This window comes from Coregonus clupeaformis, chromosome 9 (genome assembly GCF_020615455.1).
Source record: "Coregonus clupeaformis isolate EN_2021a chromosome 9, ASM2061545v1, whole genome shotgun sequence".
Taxonomy (NCBI): domain Eukaryota; kingdom Metazoa; phylum Chordata; class Actinopteri; order Salmoniformes; family Salmonidae; genus Coregonus; species Coregonus clupeaformis.
This window is the reverse complement of record NC_059200.1, coordinates 6,889,936-6,909,405: the sequence shown is the minus strand read 5'-3', so window position 1 is coordinate 6,909,405 and position 19,470 is coordinate 6,889,936.

Here is a 19,470-nt window from a genome sequence, read left to right as displayed (position 1 = left end):
TTCAGTTTCAAAACTGGAAAGAAAATCATTAATACAAATGTTGATTGAAATTAAATGATCATAACTACATCAAGCAGATAAACATCAACACAAATTCATCCAATGAAGGTATTCAAAATAAACAATTTCAGGAGAAAACATAAACTGAGAGATATTCAGAAAATAAATAAACAAAACATAATTGTACATTTGATTTACCTGTTTCTGAGAGTCCCTTTCTATACAAGCCAAACAGTCTTCTCCAGGTTGTCAGAAGTGTAACATTTTGATATTTTTGCACATGGCTTTTGTAGGCTACATGATGAGCGTCACGAGGTAAAAAACAACAACATGGTGATGTGCATGATGGGAGTACAAGGTCAAAACATGGTGATGTCACATATTTGTCTTGCATATTTTTCAAAGTTAAGTACCATCCCACAGTACACTAGCTGTAATTTGCATGTCCCTAGACAGCCCATATCAATTACAATGGTTTTCCAAAACGAATGAGCAAATAATGTGGGGCAGATTTATTAAACATTTAACTGTGTAATATGTAGTACAACAACATAGGTTTACCTTTTAGTTAGAGTTTAAGTAATTTGTTTTCTATATATTTTATCCTCTTTTGTTGCATGATTGTAAAAAAATGTGCACAGCTTTTAGAGATAATTTTACAGCCATGTAAAAAAGGGTCAATCTGCAATTGCTCCATCCATTTTTGGACTTTTATATTAATGATATATACACTTTGTCTCTTGAAGATTATAACTTATAAATGCCTCATGAGCTTAGTTCAACTGTCGTACCCCAGCAGAACCCAAAACCTAAGTTTTTTTTACTGCATTGTTTGTAAACAATGCAATTATAAACAAACACTGTATTACCTCAAAACAAGGGTGAAAGCATAATTGTTTTGGTTACTGGCCGAACTGTTAGGCTACATGCCACCCACCATTTTTTGGGGAAATATGATATTTATGCCTCTAACTTTCTCACTGATCATTATTCATGATTCATTCATGATTATCCATGATCATGGCAGCATCCACATTAATGTAGAAGTGTTCAGAAACATATTATATTCTTATTTACAACAAAAGTGACTCCAAAATGACATAATATATTATTTACCATTTATTTCTATTGGGCACAACATAATACGAAACAAAACCAAAACAAACTACAAATGCATCCAAGTTTGTAGTCACAAGCATGATGTAGTCATTTGCGCAATATGGGATCAAATACTAAACATTTGACAAAATGTAATACACTGTAAATGAATTTGTCCAAATACTTATGGCACCTTCAAATGGGGGGACTTTCATTTCTAAACGGTAAAACAGTTAAAGTACCTTCAGAAAGTATTAACACACCTTTACTTTTCACACATTTTGTTGTGCTACAAAGTGGGATGAAAATGGATTTAATTGTCTTTTTTTTTGTCAACGATCTGCACAAAATATTCTGTAATGTCAAAGTAGAAGAAAAACTAACATTTGTAAGAAATAATAATGAAAAATAAAACACTAATATACAGTACTAGTCAAAGGTATGGACACACCTACTCATTCAAGGGTTTTTCTTTATTTTTTGTATTTTCTACATTGTAGAATTATAGTGAAGACATCAAAACTATGAAATAACACATGGAATCATGTAGTAACCAAAAAAGTGTTAAACAAATCAAAATATATTTTATATTTGAGATTCTTCAAAGTAGCCACCCTTTGCCTTGATTACAGCTTTGCACACTCTTGGCATTCTCTCAACCAGCTTCACCTGGAATGCTTTTCCAACAATCTTGAAGGAGTTCCCACATATGCTGAGCACTTGTTGGCTGCTTTTCCTTCACTCTGCGGTCCAACTCATCCCAAACCATCTCAATTCGGTTGAGGTCGGGGGGTTGTGGAGGCCAGGTCATCTGATGCAGCACTCCAGCAATCTCCTTCTTGGTCAAATAGCCCTTACACAGCCTGGAGGTGTGTTTTCGGTCATTGTCCTATTGAAAAACAAATGATAGTCCCACGAAGCTCAAACCAGATGGAATGGCGTATCGCTGCAGAATGCTGTGGTAGCCATGCTGGTAAAGTGTGCCTTGAATTCTAAATAAATCACCAACAGTTTCACCAGCAAAGCAACCCCACACCATCACACCTCCTCCTCAATGCAACAGTGGGAACCACACATGCAGAGATCATCCGTTCACCTACTCTGCTTCTCACAAAGACACAGCGGTTGGAACCAAAAATCTAAAATTTGGACTCATCAGACCAAAGGACAGATTTCCACCGGTCTAATGTCCATTGGTCGTGTTTCTTGGCCCAAGCAAGTCTCTTCTTCTTATTGGTGTCCTTTAGTAGTGGTTTCTTTGCAGCAAGTCGACCATGAAGGCCTGATTCACGCAGTCTCCTCTGAACAGTTGACGTTGAGATGTGTCTGTTACTTGAACTCTGTGAATCATTTATTTGGGCTGCAATCTGAGGTGCAGTTAATTGCCCATTTCTGATGCTGGTAACTCTAATTAACTTATCCTCTGCAGCAGAGGTAACTCTGGGTCTTCCTTTCCTGTGGCGGTCCTCATGAGAGCCAGTTTCATAATAGCGCTTGATGGTTTTTATGACTGTACTTTCAAAGTTCTTAATTTTCCAGATTGACTGACCTTCATGTCTTAAAGTAATGATGATATCCTCCCGAGTGGCGCAGTGTTCTAAGGCACTGCATTGTAGTGCTAGCTGTGCCACTAGAGATCCTGGTTTGAATCCAGGCTCTGTCGTAGCCGGCCGCGACCGGGAGACCCATGGGGCGGTGCACAATTGGCCCAGCGTCGTCCAGGGTAGGGGAGGGAATGGCCAGCAGGGATGTAGCTCAGTTGGTAGAGCATGGCGTTTGCAACGCCAGGGTTGTGGGTTCAATTCCCACGGGTGGTATGAAAAAATAAAAAATAATGTATGCACTCACTAACTGTAAGTCGCTCTGGATAAGAGCGTCTGCTAAATGACTAAAATGTAAAAAAAATTATGGACTGTCGTTTCTCTTTGCTTATTTGAGCTGTTCTTGCCATAATATGGACTTGGTCTTTTACCAAATAGGGCTATCTTCTGTATACCACCCCTACCTTGTCACAACACAACTGATTGGCTCAAAGAAAGAAATTCCACAAATGAACTTTTAAGAAGGCACACCTGTTAATTGAGTGGTCCTCTGTAGCTCAGCTGGTAGAGCACAGCGCTTGTAACGCCAAGGTAGTGGGTTCGATCCCCGGGACCACCCATACACAAAAATGTATGCACGCATGACTGTAAGTCGCTTTGGATAAAAGCGTGTGCTAAATGGCATATTATTATTATTATTATTATTAATTGAAATGCATTTCAGGTGACTACCTCATGAAGCTGGTTGAGAGAATGCCAAGAGTGTGCAAAGCTGTCATCAAGGCAAAGGGTGGCTACTTTGAAGAATATCAAATATCAAATATATTTGGATTTGTTTAACACTTTTTTGGTTACTACATGATTCCATATGCGTTATTTCATAGTTTTGACGTCTTCACTATTATTCTACAATGTAGAAAATAGTAAAAAAAATAAGAAAAACCTGCAATGAATAGGTGTGTCCAAACTTTTGCCTGGTACTGTATATTGATTCAATAAGAATTCAACCCCATGAGTCAATACATGTTAGAATCATGTTTGTCAGCAATTACAGCTGTGAGTCTTTCTGGGTAAGTCTCTAGGAGCTTTCCACACCTGGATTGTGCAACATTTGCCCATTATTCTTTAAAAAAATGTTCAAGCTCTGTCAAATTTGTTGTTGATCATTGGTAGACAACCATTTTCAGGTCTTTCCCTAGATTTTTAAGCAGATTTAAGTCAAAACTGTAACTCGGCCACTCAGGAACACTCATTGTCTTGGTAATCAACTCCACTTTAGATTTGGCCTTATGTTTTAGGTTATCGTCCTGCTGAAAGGTGAATTTTTTTCCAATGTCTGTTGGAAAGCAGACATAATCAGGTTTTCCTCTAGGATTTTGCCTGTGCTTAGCTCAATTCCATTTATTTTCATCCTAGAAAACTCCATAGTCCTTGCTGATGACAAGCATACCCATAACATGATGCAGCCACCACCATGCTTGAAAATAGGAAGAGTGTTACTCAGTGATGATACAGTATGTGTTGGATTTGCCCCAAACATAACGGTTTGTATTCAGGAAATGTCTTGTATTCATTTAATTTCTTGGCCACATTTTTGCAGTTTTACTTTAGTGCCTTATTGCAAAACAGGACACATGATTTGGAATATTTTTTATTCTGTACAGGCTTCCTTCTTTTCACGCTGTCATTTAGGTTAGTATTGTGGAGTACCTACAATGTTGTTGATCCATCCTCATTTTTCTCCTATCACTGGCATTAAATTCTGTAACTGTTTTAAAGTCACCATTGGCCTCATGGTGAAATCCCTGAGCGGTTTCCTTCCTCTCCGACAAAATTTCAACTGGACGAATAGCTCACAGTTCAGCGAGTCTGGCTCCTAGTAATTTTCACAGTTTGTAGTAAATTCAAATCCCATGTGAGATATTGTTTTTGTCTTTGAAATGTATATTTACATTTATTGTCATAGTGTGTTGAGATGGGAAGTGCAGCCAAAACCTTGTAAATGAAGATTACAAATATATTTAATGAGGAGCTTCTTGGAGTCCCTCTTGAAGGACGACACATAGTGTACCTATTCTTCTTTTTTTTTGTCGCCATGGTGCCGTAACGGCAGCCAGAGTCTGATCGCTCCTATTAATTTTGTAAATATTTCTAGTTATTAGTTTTTTTTTAATGAATGTACATTTTGACCATAATCTGGTCATTCTGATGGTCCAAATCAGTTAGCTAGTTAAGCTAGCGAGATAGTTAAACTAGCTAGCTACAGGACTGTTTTTTTGGATGGTCATGACAACGGCTTGAGGGGGAGAAAAGAGAGAGGACTGCGATAGCTCGTAGAAGTGGCAACTTGATAAGCTATTCTGACCATTAACATTGTGTAGTGAGCTTCCAGCACCTTTGTGGCTACTCTTAAGTAGCATCACCCAAGTGGGTGCTACACTGTGTTAGTGGAGAGGAGTGGCTATCCAGCTAACCATCAACAAAGCAGGAGGACGGAGAACGTGAGGGGACAGCGAGGTGCATTGCTGAGGCTGCGGACCTGACTGTTTCTCTTTTTATGATATTCTGTATACTCATGGATTTCAGTTTGTATTGACTGCTACGGTATATGAGTGTAATAAAAACTTGAACTTGAAAACATAGGTTACTGCTACACAGGGGTGTAGTGCTGCCGGAGCTCACCCGAGCAATGCTCCGTCTTCTCAGAATGGTGCTTGTTTAATAAAGTTTAGCTCAAAGCTGAATCAATGTCTCGCAATATCAATTAAGGATTCATTAGTATTCTACATATGCATTATTATATTCATCCACTTTGTCACATATGCATTATTTGAATCGAGCATCGAGGACCAGCAGCAGTTTTATCTTTAGCAAAAAAGCTAGACATGAGGGGATCTCAAACTCACAGTATCTGTACCCTGAAGATCCACAGTCAACCCCCTTAATGTTACAGTGGGGAAAAAAAGTATTTAGTCAGCCACCAATTGTGCAAGTTCTCCCACTTAAAAAGATGAGAGAGGCCTGTAATTTTCATCATAGGTACACGTCAACTATGACTGACAAAATGAGAAAAACAAATCCAGAAAATCACATTGTAGGAATTTTAATGAATTTATTTGAAAATTATGGTGGAAAATAAGTATTTGGTCAATAACAAAAGTTTCTCAATACTTTGTTATATACCCTTTGTTGGCAATGACACAGGTCAAACGTTTTCTGTAAGTCTTCACAAGGTTTTCACACACTGTTGCTGGTATTTTGGCCCATTCCTCCATGCAGATCTCCTCTAGAGCAGTGATGTTTTGGGGCTGTCACTGGGCAACACAGACTTTCAACTCCCACTGGCTAGGCCACTCCAGGACCTTGAAATGCTTCTTACGAAGCTACTCCTTCGTTGCCCGGGCGGTGTGTTTGGGATCATTGTCATGCTGAAAGACCCAGCCACGTTTCATCTTCAATGCCCTTGCTGATGGAAGGAGGTTTTCACTCAAAATCTCACGATACATGGCCCCATTCATTCTTTCCTTTACACGGATCAGTCGTCCTGGTCCCTTTGCAGAAAAACAGCCCCAAAGCATGATGTTTCCACCCCCATGCTTCACAGTAGGTATGGTGTTCTTTGGATGCAACTCAGCATTCTTTGTCCTCCAAACACGACGAGTTGAGTTTTTACCAAAAAGTTATATTTTGGTTTCATCTGACCATATGACATTCTCCCAATCCTCTTCTGGATCATCAAAATGCACTCTAGCAAACTTCAGACGGGCCTGGACATGTACTGGCTTAAGCAGGGGGACACGTCTCGCACTGCATTATTTGAGTCCCTGGCAGCGTAGTGTGTTACTGATGGTAGGCTTTGTACTTTGGTCCCAGCTCTCTGCAGGTCATTCACTAGGTCCCCCCGTGTGGTTCTGGGATTTTTGCTCACCATTCTTGTGATAATTTCGACCCCACGGGTTGAGATCTTGCGTGGAGCCCCAGATCGAGGGAGATTATCAGTGGTCTTGTATGTCTTCCATTTCCTAATAATTGCTCCCACAGTTGATTTCTTCAAACCAAGCTGCTTACCTATTGCAGATTCAGTCTTCCCAGCCTGGTGCAGGTCTACAATTTTGTTTCTGGTGTCCTTTGACAGCTCTTTGGTCTTGGCCATAGTGGAGTTTGGAGTGTGACTGTTTGAGGTTGTGGACAGGTGTCTTTTATACTGATAACAAGTTCAAACAGGTGCCATTAATAAAGGTAACGAGTGGAGGACAGAGGAGCCTCTTAATGAAGAAGTTACAGGTCTGTGAGAGCCAGAAATCTTGCTTGTTTGTTATTGACCAAATACTTATTTTCCACCATAATTTGCAAATAAATTCATAAAAAATCCTACAATGTGATTTTCTGGATTTTTTTTCTCAATTTGTCTGTCATAGTTGACGTGTACCTATGATGAAAATTACAGGCCTCTCTCATCTTTTAAAGTGGGAGAACTTGCACAATTGGTGGCTGACTAAATACTTTTTCCCCCACTGTATATGCCATCTGGCAGCGATTGTAATGGGGGTACATGACAACTATTTGACAATACCATAAGGCTGTTAAATTTTTACATAGACCTTTATATTTTTTTCCTGTAAAATCACATGGATGTGTGTGAAACGTCAGTAGCCTAGTCGAGGATGCATCATGCAATTATTGGCACACTACATTTGTGACAGACCAAGCGGAACAAAAGTAAGGGCGCATACCTCTGCCCAGGCGTTGCTGATGCATGTCAGATGTTACAACACCTGGATAGGTATTTTATACAGTATATCAGCTAACCACATCATATGTTATAGCAATCTGGTGCCCGACGGCACAGTCGATGATGTGGCATGCAATCATTGGTTGATGCATGCAACGTCTGAGCAGGGGAACACAACCGAAACCTTGAATTTGGAGGTTTAAAATATCGAAGTTGACCTATTTTAAGAACTCAAATCGAATTTAATTTGTCACATACGCTAAATACAACAGGTGTAGACCTTACAGTGAAATGCAGTTTTAAGAAAAATAAGTGTTAAGTAAACAATAGAAAAGTAAAAAATATAAGCAGTAAAATAACAGTAAAATTAACAGCAGCGAGGCTAAATATAGGGGGTACCGGTACAGAGTCAATGTGCGGGGGCACCGGCTAGTCGAGGTAATTAAGGTAATATGTACATGTAGGTATAGTTAAAGTGACTATGCAAAGATAATAAACAGAGAGTAGCAGCAGGGTAAAAGAGGGGGTGGGGGGGACTATGCAAATAGTCCGGGTAGCCATTTGATTAGCTGTTCAGGAGTCTTATGGCTTGGGGGTAGAAGCTGTTAAGAAGCCTTTTGGACCTAGACTTGGCGCTCCGGTACAGCTTGCCGTGTGGTAGCAGAGAGAACAGCCTATGACTAGGGTGGCGGGAGTCTTTGAACATTTTTAGGGCCTTCCTCTGACATCACCTGGTATACAGGTCCTGGATGGCAGGATGCTTGGCCCCAGTGATGTACTGGGCCGTAAGCACTACCCTCTGTAGTGCCTTGCGTTCGGAGGCCGAGCAGTTGCCATACCAAGCAGTGATGCAACCAGTCAGGATGCTCTCGATTGTGCAGCTGTATAACTTTTTGAGGATCTGAGGACCCATGCCAAATATTTTCAGTCTCCTGAGGGGGAATAGGCTTTGTTGTGCCTTCTTCACGACTTTCTTGGTGTGTTTGGACCATGATAGTTTGTTGGTGATGTGGACACCAAGGAACTTGAAGCTGTCAACCTGCTCCACTACAGCCCCGTCGATGAGAATGGGGGAGTACTCGGTCCTTCTTTTCCTTTAGTCCACAATCACCTCCTTTGTCTTGATCACGTTGAGGGAGAGGTTGTTATCCTGGCACCACACAGCCAGGTCTCTGACCTCCTACCTATAGGCTGTCTCATCGTTGTCGGTGATCAGGCCTACCACTTTTGTGTCGTCGGCAAACTTAATGATGGTGTTGGAGTCATGCCAGGCCATGCAGTCATGGGTGAACAGGGAGTACAGGAGGGGACTGACCACGCACCCCTGAAGGGCCCCCGTGTTGAGTATCAGCGTTGCAGATGTGTTGTTACCTACCCTTACCACCTGGGGGTGGCATGTCATGAAGTCCAGGATCCAGTTACAGAGGGAAGTGTTTAGTCCCAGGGTCCTTAGCTTAGTGATTAGCTTTGAGGGCACTATGGTGTTGAACACTGAGCTGTAGTCAATGAATAGCATTCTAACGTAGGTGTTCCTTTTGTCCAGGTGGGAAAGGGCAGTGTGGAGTGCAATAGAGATTACATAATCTGTGGATCTGTTGGTGCGGTATGCAAATTTGAGTGGGTCTAGGGTTTCTGGGATAATAGTGTTGATGTGAGCCATGACCAGCCTTTCAAATCACTTCATGGCTACAGACGTGAGTGCTACAGGTCTGTAGTCATTTAGGCAGGTTACCTTAGTGTTCTTGGGCACAGGGACTATGGTGGTCTGCTTGAAACATGTTGGTATTACAGACTCAGTCAGGGACACGTTGAAAATGTCAGTAAAGACACTTGCCAGTTGGTCAGTGCATGTTCGGAGTACACGTCCTGGTAATCCGTCTGGCCCTGCGGCCTTGTGAATGTTGACCTGTTTAAAGGTCTTACTCACAAGAGCGTGATCACACAGTCGTCCGGAACAACTGATGCTCTCATGCATGCTTCAGTGTTGCTTGCCTTGAAGCGATCATTGAAGTGATTTAGCTCTAACTTCCTGACTGATGTCTTGAGATGATGCCATCTATTTTGTGAAGTGCACCAGTCCCTCCTGCAGCAAAGCACCCCCACAGCATGATGCTGCCAACCCCCGTGTTTCACGGTTGGGATGGTGTTCTTCGGCTTGCAAGCCGCCCCGATTTTCCTCCAAACATAACGATGGTCATTATGGCCAAACAGTTCTATTTTTGTTTCATTAGACCAGAGGACATTTCTCCAAAAAGTACGATCTTTGTCCCCATGTGCAGTTGCAAACCATAGTCTGGCTTTTTTATGGCGGTTTTGTAGCTGTGGTTTCTTCTTTGCTGAGCGGCCTTTCGGGTTATGTCGATATAGGACTCGTTTTACTGTGGATATAGATACTTTTGTACCTGTTTCCTCCAGCATCTTCACAATGTCCTTTGCTGTTGTTCTGGGATTGATTTGCACTTTTCACACTAAAGTACGTTCATCTCTAGTAGACAGAACGCGTCTCCTTCCTGAGCGGTATGACAGCTGCGTGGTCCCATGGTGTTTATACTTGCATACTATTGTTTGTACAGATGAACGTGGTACCTTCAGGCGTTTGGAAATTGCTCCCAAAGATGAACCAGACTTGTGGAGGTCTACAATTTCTTTTCTGAGGTCTTGGCTAATTTATTTTGATTTTCCCATGATGTCAAGCAAAGAGGCACTGAGTTTGAAGGCTTTGAAATACATCCACAGGTACACCTCCAATTGACTCAAATGATGTCAATTAGCCTATCAGAAGCTTCTAAAGCCATGACATAATTTTCTGGAATTTTCCAAGCTGTTTAAAGGCACCCTCAACTTAGTGTATGTAAACTTCTGACCCACTGGAATTGTGATGCAGTGAATTATAAGTGAAATAATCTGTTTGTAAACAATTGTTGGAAAAATTACTTGTGTCATGCACAAAGTAGATGTCCTCACCGACTTGCCAAAACTATAGTTTGTTAACAAGAAATCTGTGGAGTGGTTGAAAAACGAGTTTTAATGACTCCAACCAAAGTGTATGTAAACTTCCGACTTCAACTGTACATATGAGATGAGTAGTGCAAGATATGTAAACATTATTAAAGTGACTAGTGTTCCATTTCTTAAAATGGCCAGTGATTTCAATAGGCAGCAGCAGCCTCTAATGTGCTAGTGATGGCTATTTAACAGTCTGATGGCCTTGAGATAGAAGCTGTTTTTCATTCTCTCGGTCCCAGCTTTGATGCACCTGTACTGACCTCACCTTCTGGATGATAGAAGGGTGAACAGGCAGTGGTTCGGGTGGTTGTTGTCCTTGATGATCTTTTTGGCCTTCCTGTGACATCGGGTGCTGTATGTGTCTTGTAGGGCGGGTAGTTTCCCCCCGGTAATGCGTTCGGCAGACCGCACCACCCTCTGGAGAGCCCTGCGGTTGTGGGCGGTGCAGTTGCCTTACCAGGCGGTGATACAGCCCGCCAGGATGCTCTCAATTGTGCATCTGTAAAAGTTTGTGAGGGTTTTAGGTGATAAGCCAAATTTCTTCAGCCTCCTGAGGTTGAAGAGGCTCTGTTGCGCCTTCTTCACCACACTGTCTGCGTGGGTGGACCATTTCAGATTGTCGGTGATGTGTACGCCAAGGAACTTGAAGCTTTCCACCTTCTCCACTGCGGTCCCGTCGATGTGGATAGGGGGTTGCACCCTCTGCTGTTTCCTGAAGTCCACGATCATCTCCTTTGTTTTGTTGATGTTGAGTGAGAGGTTATTTTCCTGGCACCACACTCCAGAGCCCTCACCTCCTCCCTGTAGGCGGTCTCGTCGTTGTTGGTAATCAAGCATACTACTGTTGTGTTGTCTGCAAACTTTGAGTTGGAAATGATTGAGTTGGAGGCGTGCTTGGCCACGCAGTCATGGGTGAACAGGGAGTACAGGAGGGGGCTGAGCACGCACCCTTGCGGGGCCCCAGTGTTGAGGATCAGCAAAGTGGAGATGTTGTTTCCTACCTTCACCACCTGGGGGCGGCCCGTCAGGAAGTCCAGGACCCAGTTGCACAGGGCGGGGTTCAGACCCAGGGCCTCGAGCTTAATGATGAGCTTGGAGGTTACTATGGTGTTGAATGCTGAGCTATAGTCAATGAACAGCATTCTTACATAGGTATTCCTCTTGTCCAGATGGGATAGGGCAGTGTGCAGTGTGATGGCAATTGCATCGTCTGTGCATCTATTGGGGCGGTAAGCAAATTGAAGTGGGTCTAGGGTGACAGGTAAGGTAGAGGTGATATGATCCTTGACTAGTCTCTCAAAGCACTTCATGATGACAGAGGTGAGTGCTACGGGGCGATAGTCATTTAGTTCAGTTACCTTTGCTTTCTTAGGTACAGGAACAATGGTGGCCATCTTGAAGCATGTGAAAACAGCAGACTGGGAAAGGGAGAGATTGAGTATTGTCACGATCGTCGGAGGAAGTGGACCAATGCGCAGCGTGATAAGTGAACATACTTTATTTTCACCACACGAAACAAAACAACAAACGATACGAAACGTGAAGTCCTTGGTTACAATACAAACCATACGGAACAACACACCCTGGCTCAACATAACAGAGTCCCAGAGCCAGGGCGTGACAGTACCCCCCAAAGGCGCGGACTGCGACCGCGCCAAACATAAACCGAACAGGGGAGGGCCGGGTGGGCATTCCTCCTCGGAGGCGGTTCCGGCTCCGGGCTTGACCCCCACCCTCCAACAAACCCCCCAAAGCGCCCCTGGTCCGGTCTGGCCCTGCTGGCCGGAGCTGGACTGAACACTGGTGGAGCGGATTGCTCTAGCTCCGGAGTGGAGCAGCTGACCGGTGCCGGACCAGGCACCGGTGGAACAGGCACGGGCTGTGCCGGACTGACGACGCGCACCACAGGCTTGGTGCGGGGAGCAGGGATGGGCCGGACCGGGCTGACGACGCGCACCATTGGCTTGGTGCGGGGAGCAGGGACGGGCCGAACCGGGCTGACGAAGCGCACCACTGGCTTGGTGCGGGGAGCAGGAACAGGCCGGACCGGGCTGATGAAGCGCACCACTGGCTTGGTGCGGGGAGCAGGGATGGACCGAACCGGGCTGACGACGCGCACCACAGGCTTGGTGCGGGGAGCAGGGACGGACCGAACCGGGCTGACGAAGCGCACCACTGGCTTGGTGCGGGGAGCAGGAACAGGCCGGACCGGGCTGACGACGCGCACCACAGGCTTGGTGCTGGGAGCAGGGACGGGCCGAACTGGGCTGACGAAGCGCACCGCTGGCTTGGTGCGGGGAGCAGGAACAGGCCGGACCGGGCTGACAACGCGCACCACAGGCTTCGTGCGAGGGGCAGGAACATGCCGGACCGGGCTGGCGACGCGCAGCACAGGCTCGGTGCGAGGGACAGGAACAAGCCGGACCGTACTGGGGACACACACCACTGGCCCTCTCGCCGTGCCTCTACATTCATTCTACAGAAATCCTTGCCCGTAGTTCGTCGACTTGAAAGATTGAACATTAGCGAGTAGAATACTTGGAAGCGGTGGGTGATGTGCGCGCCTCCTAAGTCGAACCAGCAGGCCGCTCCGAGTGCCTCTCCTCCGCCAGCGATGTTTTGGGTCAGCAGCTGGAATCAGTTCAGTTGCCCTGGGGAGAGCAAACAAAGGATCTGCTTAGGGAAAGTCATATTCCTGGTCGTAATGCTGGTGAGTTACCGCCGCTCTGATATCCAATATCCCCCGGCTGTATGTAATGATGCAAAACACTTTCTGAGCTAATAATGTAAAAAATAATACATTAAAAAATACTGCAAAGTTTCCAAAGAGCTAGTCGCGAGGCCGTCATCTTCGTCAGCGCCAGGTAATACCTAAGTGTGCCATCTTTCGAGAACAGCTAACATATAGCATTGTATCTTGCGCAACTACATTGCCGATTTTAATTGGCTGATGCAGATTTCGAGAGCTTAAACTTTTTCTATGGTTCGCAATATGGACCCAGAATGTTAAAAGCACTGTTTCTCTGTGTGTGGGGGTGTCCATAACATTGCCAACAGATAAAGAGCTGTGAATGGATCAGTGGGTCACCAATCAGGGCCTTGATGGGCTTGGTAACAGTAACAATGGGTGATGTGTAATGAAACTAGGGTGCGCGTGCCCTGGGTAGAATGTTTTAGTTTTTTTGGGAGAACGTTTCTTTGTGATCATCAGGTGACGTCCCTGGAACAAGCCGGGAATTAGACAAAAACCTCCATATGACCATGACACAATATATTTATATATATATTATATTTTGTCATTTAGCAGACGCTCTTATCCAGAGCGACTTACAGCAATGTCCTGATGACTTTAGGCGACCATTTCGTGACGTTCCGGGGATATCCTATGGACTAATTTTTGTTTGCAGGATTTATACTTGGGCAGTGTATATTTAACCGGCAGAACATGTATGTCAGGGGACGGCGGTACGCTAATCCAATGTTAACTTTTATGCCTTTACCTAACCCTAACCTTAACCTCCCTGAAACTTTACCTAACCCTCATTCCAAAACTTAACCTTAATCCTAACCTAACGTAGCAGGCATAAAATAAATGCCTGAAACTACATGCCCCACATTCTGGTCATGACAAGAATAAAAAACAGTTGAGGGAGGTTTTTTTCTGCAATGTTCAACCAATCTAGTAAATGAGTTAAGATGGAGTGTCGCCTTGTTAATATTCCTTATAACTTCAGGTAGTAAACTAGCAATGTGCCGTAGCTATAGATGCTATATATTTCACTGGGGACTGTAAACAGCGAGGCGCACGTCCAAAAGCGGAAGTCGCGACACAGACTCTCTTCCTTTTCCCTTAAAAATCGTGCCTTAACCCTAACCTTAATTTATTTAGACCCCTATCTAAGTACTCAAGTATTCATTTTTTATATCTGTGTCCATATTGTCCATGAGTTTCTTGTGGCTAGACCATATGGTTCAAGAGAAAATAGCCTAATTAATTTTAAAAGCATCTAATCAACAATGGAATTATTTTCAATTAACTCTGCAACTCTTCCAAATATTTACTTTTTTCACAACTGCCACCAGTTTGGTGGCTTAACATTTACAAGACATATTGACATAGTAAAATAAATAAAAGTGTCTAAAAATAGAAAGAATATTCCATGCTGAAACCCTCATATTAAACACCAATGGTATTCACTAAGTAATGGGTTATATTTAGGATAATGTTTTGTCATTCAATTTATTTTTAATAATATTATTTTATATATTTTACATAAGATAAGGCCACTCGGAGGGCCAGAGATAATTACAGACGCCTATGATAATCTGAAGTACCCAAAAAGACCACTAGATATCATGTGATGGAAATTCCATAAAATCCTTGAACGTTTGCAAAATTCTGGTAGTTTACTAGTAAACTTAGAAAGTTACCAGTAATATACCCTTTTCAACCCAACATGAGATAATTCTGGAAGCGTCAAGCCCTTGGCCTGCAGGCCCCACTTTGGGCAGCCCTGCACTAAACAAAATAACAAGTTAACTCTGGCTTTTGGGAAAGTAATGTTGCTGTAAAATTGGGAAAAGGTGCTGGAGTCTGGTGTAGTGGTAAGCCCACCATACTGTGGACCACATACACCCCTTGCGTGCGTATATATCCCGTCTTAGCCCTTCCTCTCTGTTTCCCCCTGTATCTGTCTCCCTTCTGCATTCCAACTATCACTGTCCATAATAACAATAATATCTAAAGTGGTGTTTGAAATTATTGACACCCTTGATAAAGATGAGAAATAATGACTCTATAAAATAAATAATTAAAATACTGAGCTACAGTGGGGGAAAAAAAGTATTTAGTCAGCCACCAATTGTGCAAGTTCTCCCACTTAAAAAGATGAGAGAGGCCTGTAATTTTCATCATAGGTACACGTCAACTATGACAGACAAAATGAGAAAAGAAATTCCAGAAATTCACATTGTAGGATTTTTTATGAATTTATTTGCAAATTATGGTGGAAAATAAGTATTTGGTCAATAACAAAAGTTTCTCAATACTTTGTTATATACCCTTTGTTGGCAATGACACAGGTCAAACGTTTTCTGTAAGTCTTTACAAGGTTTTCACACACTGTTGCTGGTATTTTGGCCCATTCCTCCATGCAGATCTCCTCTAGAGCAGTGATGTTTTGGGGCTGTCGCTGGGCAACACGGACTTTCAACTCCTTCCAAAGATTTTCTATGGGGTTGAGATCTGGAGACTGGCTAGGCCACTCCAGGACCTTGAAATGCTTCTTACGAAGCCACTCCTTCGTTGCCCGGGGCGGTGTGTTTGGGATCATTGTCATGCTGAAAGACCCAGTCACGTTTCATCTTCAATGCCCTTGCTGATGAAGGTGGTTTTCACTCAAAATATCACGATACATGGACCCATTCATTCTTTCCTTTACACGGATCAGTCGTCCTGGTCCCTTTGCAGTAAAACATTCCCAAAGCATGATGTTTCCACCCCCATGCTTCACAGTAGGTATGGTGTTCTTTGGATGCAACTCAGCATTCTTTGTCCTCCAAACACGACGAGTTGAGTTTTTACCAAAAAGTTCTATTTTGGTTTCATCTGACCATATGACATTCTCCCAATCCTCTTCTGGATCATCCAAATGCACTCTAGCAAACTTCAGACGGGCCTGGACATGTACTGGCTTAAGCAGGGGGACACGTCTGGCACTGCAGGATTTGAGTCCCTGGCGGCGTAGTGTGTTACTGATGGTAGGCTTTGTTACTTTGGTCCCAGCTCTCTGCAGGTCATTCACTAGGTCCCCCCGTGTGGTTCTGGGATTTTTGCTCACCGTTCTTGTGATCATTTTGACCCCACGGGGTGAGATCTTGCGTGGAGCCCCAGATCGAGGGAGATTATCAGTGGTCTTGTATGTCTTCCATTTCCTAATAATTGCTCCCACAGTTGATTTCTTCAAACCAAGCTGCTTACCTATTGCAGATTCAGTCTTCCCAGCCTGGTGCAGGTCTACAATTTTGTTTCTGGTGTCCTTTGACAGCTCTTTGGTCTTGGCCATAGTGGAGTTTGGAGTGTGACTGTTTGAGGTTGTGGACAGGTGTCTTTTATACTGATAACAAGTTCAAACAGGTGCCATTAATACAGGTAATGAGTGGAGGACAGAGGAGCCTCTTAAAGAAGAAGTTACAGGTCTGTGAGAGCCAGAAATCTTGCTTGTTTGTAGGTGACCAAATACTTATTTTCCACCATCATTTGCAAATAAATTCATAAAAAATCCTACAATGTGATTTTCTGCAAAAAAATTTCTCATTTTGTCTGTCATAGTTGACGTGTACCTATGATGAAAATTACAGGCCTCTCTCATCTTTTTAAGTGGGAGAACTTGCACAATTGGTGGCTGACCAAATACTTTTTTCCCCCACTGTATATTGTATGCAAAAAAAAGGGGGGAATTATATTATTTTATACTAATACAATTGCTCAGAGAAAGAGATTTTGTTTAACAAGTAATATATTTTTTTCTCAAAAAGGTAGTGGTCAAAATTACAGTGGGGAAAAAAAGTATTTAGTCAGCCACCAATTGTGCAAGTTCTCCCACTTAAAAAGATGAGAGAGGCCTGTAATTTTCATCATAGGTACACATCAACTATGACTGACAAAATGAGAAAAACTAATCCAGAAAATCACATTGTAGGATTTTTAATGAATTTATTTGCAAATTATGTTGGAAAATAAGTATTTGGTCAATAACAAAAAGTTTCTCAATACTTTGTTATATACCCTTTGTTGGCAATGACACAGGTCAAACGTTTTCTGTAAGTCTTCACAAGGTTTTCACACACTGTTGCTGGTATTTTGGCCCATTCCTCCATGCAGATCTCCTCTAGAGCAGTGATGTTTTGGGGCTGTCGCTGGGCAACATGGACTTTCAACTCCCCTCCAAAGATTTTCTATGGGGTTGAGATCTGGAGACTGGCTAGGCCACTCCAGGACCTTGAAATGCTTCTTACGAAGCCACTCCTTCGTTGCCCGGGCGTTGTGTTTGGGATCATTGTCATGCTGAAAGACCCAGCCACGTTTCATCTTCAATGCCCTTGCTGATGGAAGGAGGTTTTCACTCAAAATCTCACGATACATGGCCCCATTCATTCTTTCCTTTACACGGATCAGTCGTCCTGGTCCCTTTGCAGAAAAACAGCCCCAAAGCATGATGTTTCCACCCCCATGCTTCACAGTAGGTATGGTGTTCTTTGGATGCAACTCAGCATTCTTTGTCCTCCAAACACGACGAGTTGAGTTTTTACCAAAAAGTTATATTTTGGTTTAATCTGACCATATGACATTCTCCCAATCCTCTTCTGGATCATCAAAATGCACTCTAGCAAACTTCAGACGGGCCTGGACATGTACTGGCTTAAGCAGGGGGACACGTCTCGCACTGCATGATTTGAGTCCCTGGCAGCGTAGTGTGTTACTGATGGTAGGCTTTGTTACTTTGGTCCCAGCTCTCTGCAGGTCATTCACTAGGTCCCCCCGTGTGGTTCTGGGATTTTGCTCACCATTCTTGTGATAATTTCGACCCCACGGGTTGAGATCTTGCGTGGAGCCCCAGATCGAGGGAGATTATCAGTGGTCTTGTATGTCTTCCATTTCCTAATAATTGCTCCCACAGTTGATTTCTTCAAACCAAGCTGCTTACCTATTGCAGATTCAGTCTTCCCAGCCTGGTGCAGGTCTACAATTTTGTTTCTGGTGTCCTTTGACAGCTCTTTGGTCTTGGCCATAGTGGAGTTTGGAGTGTGACTGTTTGAGGTTGTGGACAGGTGTCTTTATACTGATAACAAGTTCAAACAGGTGCCATTAATACAGGTAACAAGTGGAGGACAGAGGAGCCTCTTAATGAAGAAGTTACAGGTCTGTGAGAGCCAGAAATCTTGCTTGTTTGTTATTGACCAAATACTTATTTTCCACCATAATTTGCAAATAAATTCATTAAAAATCATACAATGTGATTTTCTGGATTTTTTTTCTCAATTTGTCTGTCATAGTTGACGTGTACCTATGATGAAAATTACAGGCCTCTCTCATCTTTTAAAGTGGGAGAACTTGCACAATTGGTGGCTGACTAAATACTTTTTTTCCCCACTGTATAGTCAAAGCTAAAGATTTTTATACATAAAGTAGTTAAAAGTTTAGTATTTGGTCCCATATTCCTAGCACGCAATGACTACATCAAGCTTGTGACTAGAAACTTGTTGGATGCATTTGCAGTTCGTTTTAGTTGTGTTTCAGATTGTTTTGTGCCCAATAGAAATTAATGATAAGTAATGTATTGTGTCATTTTGGAGTAACTTTTATTGTAAATAAGGATAGATTATGTTTCTAAACACTTCTACATTAATGTGGATGCTACCATGATTGCAGATAAACCTGAATGAATCGTGAATAATGATGAGTGAGAAAGTTACAGAGGGTCAAAGATCATACCCCCAAGACATGCTAACCTCCCCTGTTATTGGTAATGGTGAGAGGTTAACATGTCTTGGGGGTATGATCTTTGACCCTCTGTAACTTCATTATTCATAATTCATTCAGGATTATCCGTAATCATGGTAGCATCTACATTAATGTAGTTCAGTATTTGTATTATTTATTTGATACAGTCATTATTGCTCATCTTTATCAAGGGTGTCAATAATTTCGGACCCCACTCTATAGAGTACAGCCACCTCCAAAATGTACCCCATGGTACAGTCACCTCCAAAATGATTGGCACCCTTGCTTGATAAAGATGAGCAAAAAATACTGTATAAAATAAATAATACAGGTACCGAGCTATATTGTATGCTCAAAAAAGAGAAAGAGATGTTAAAAAATATATTTAAGAAAATAAATTATCAAAATGATTGTCACCCCTAAAGATTCTTAGAAATAAAATCAAACAAAATTAAATCTGCATTAACATTTTACATTTTACTAATCTCAGTTTAATGAACTGTGTTGTGGCCTTCCATGGCTTCCTGTTTCACTGGGGCATAAAAATGAGGAAACACACATGTAAAATCCCTTTATCATCCATCACCATG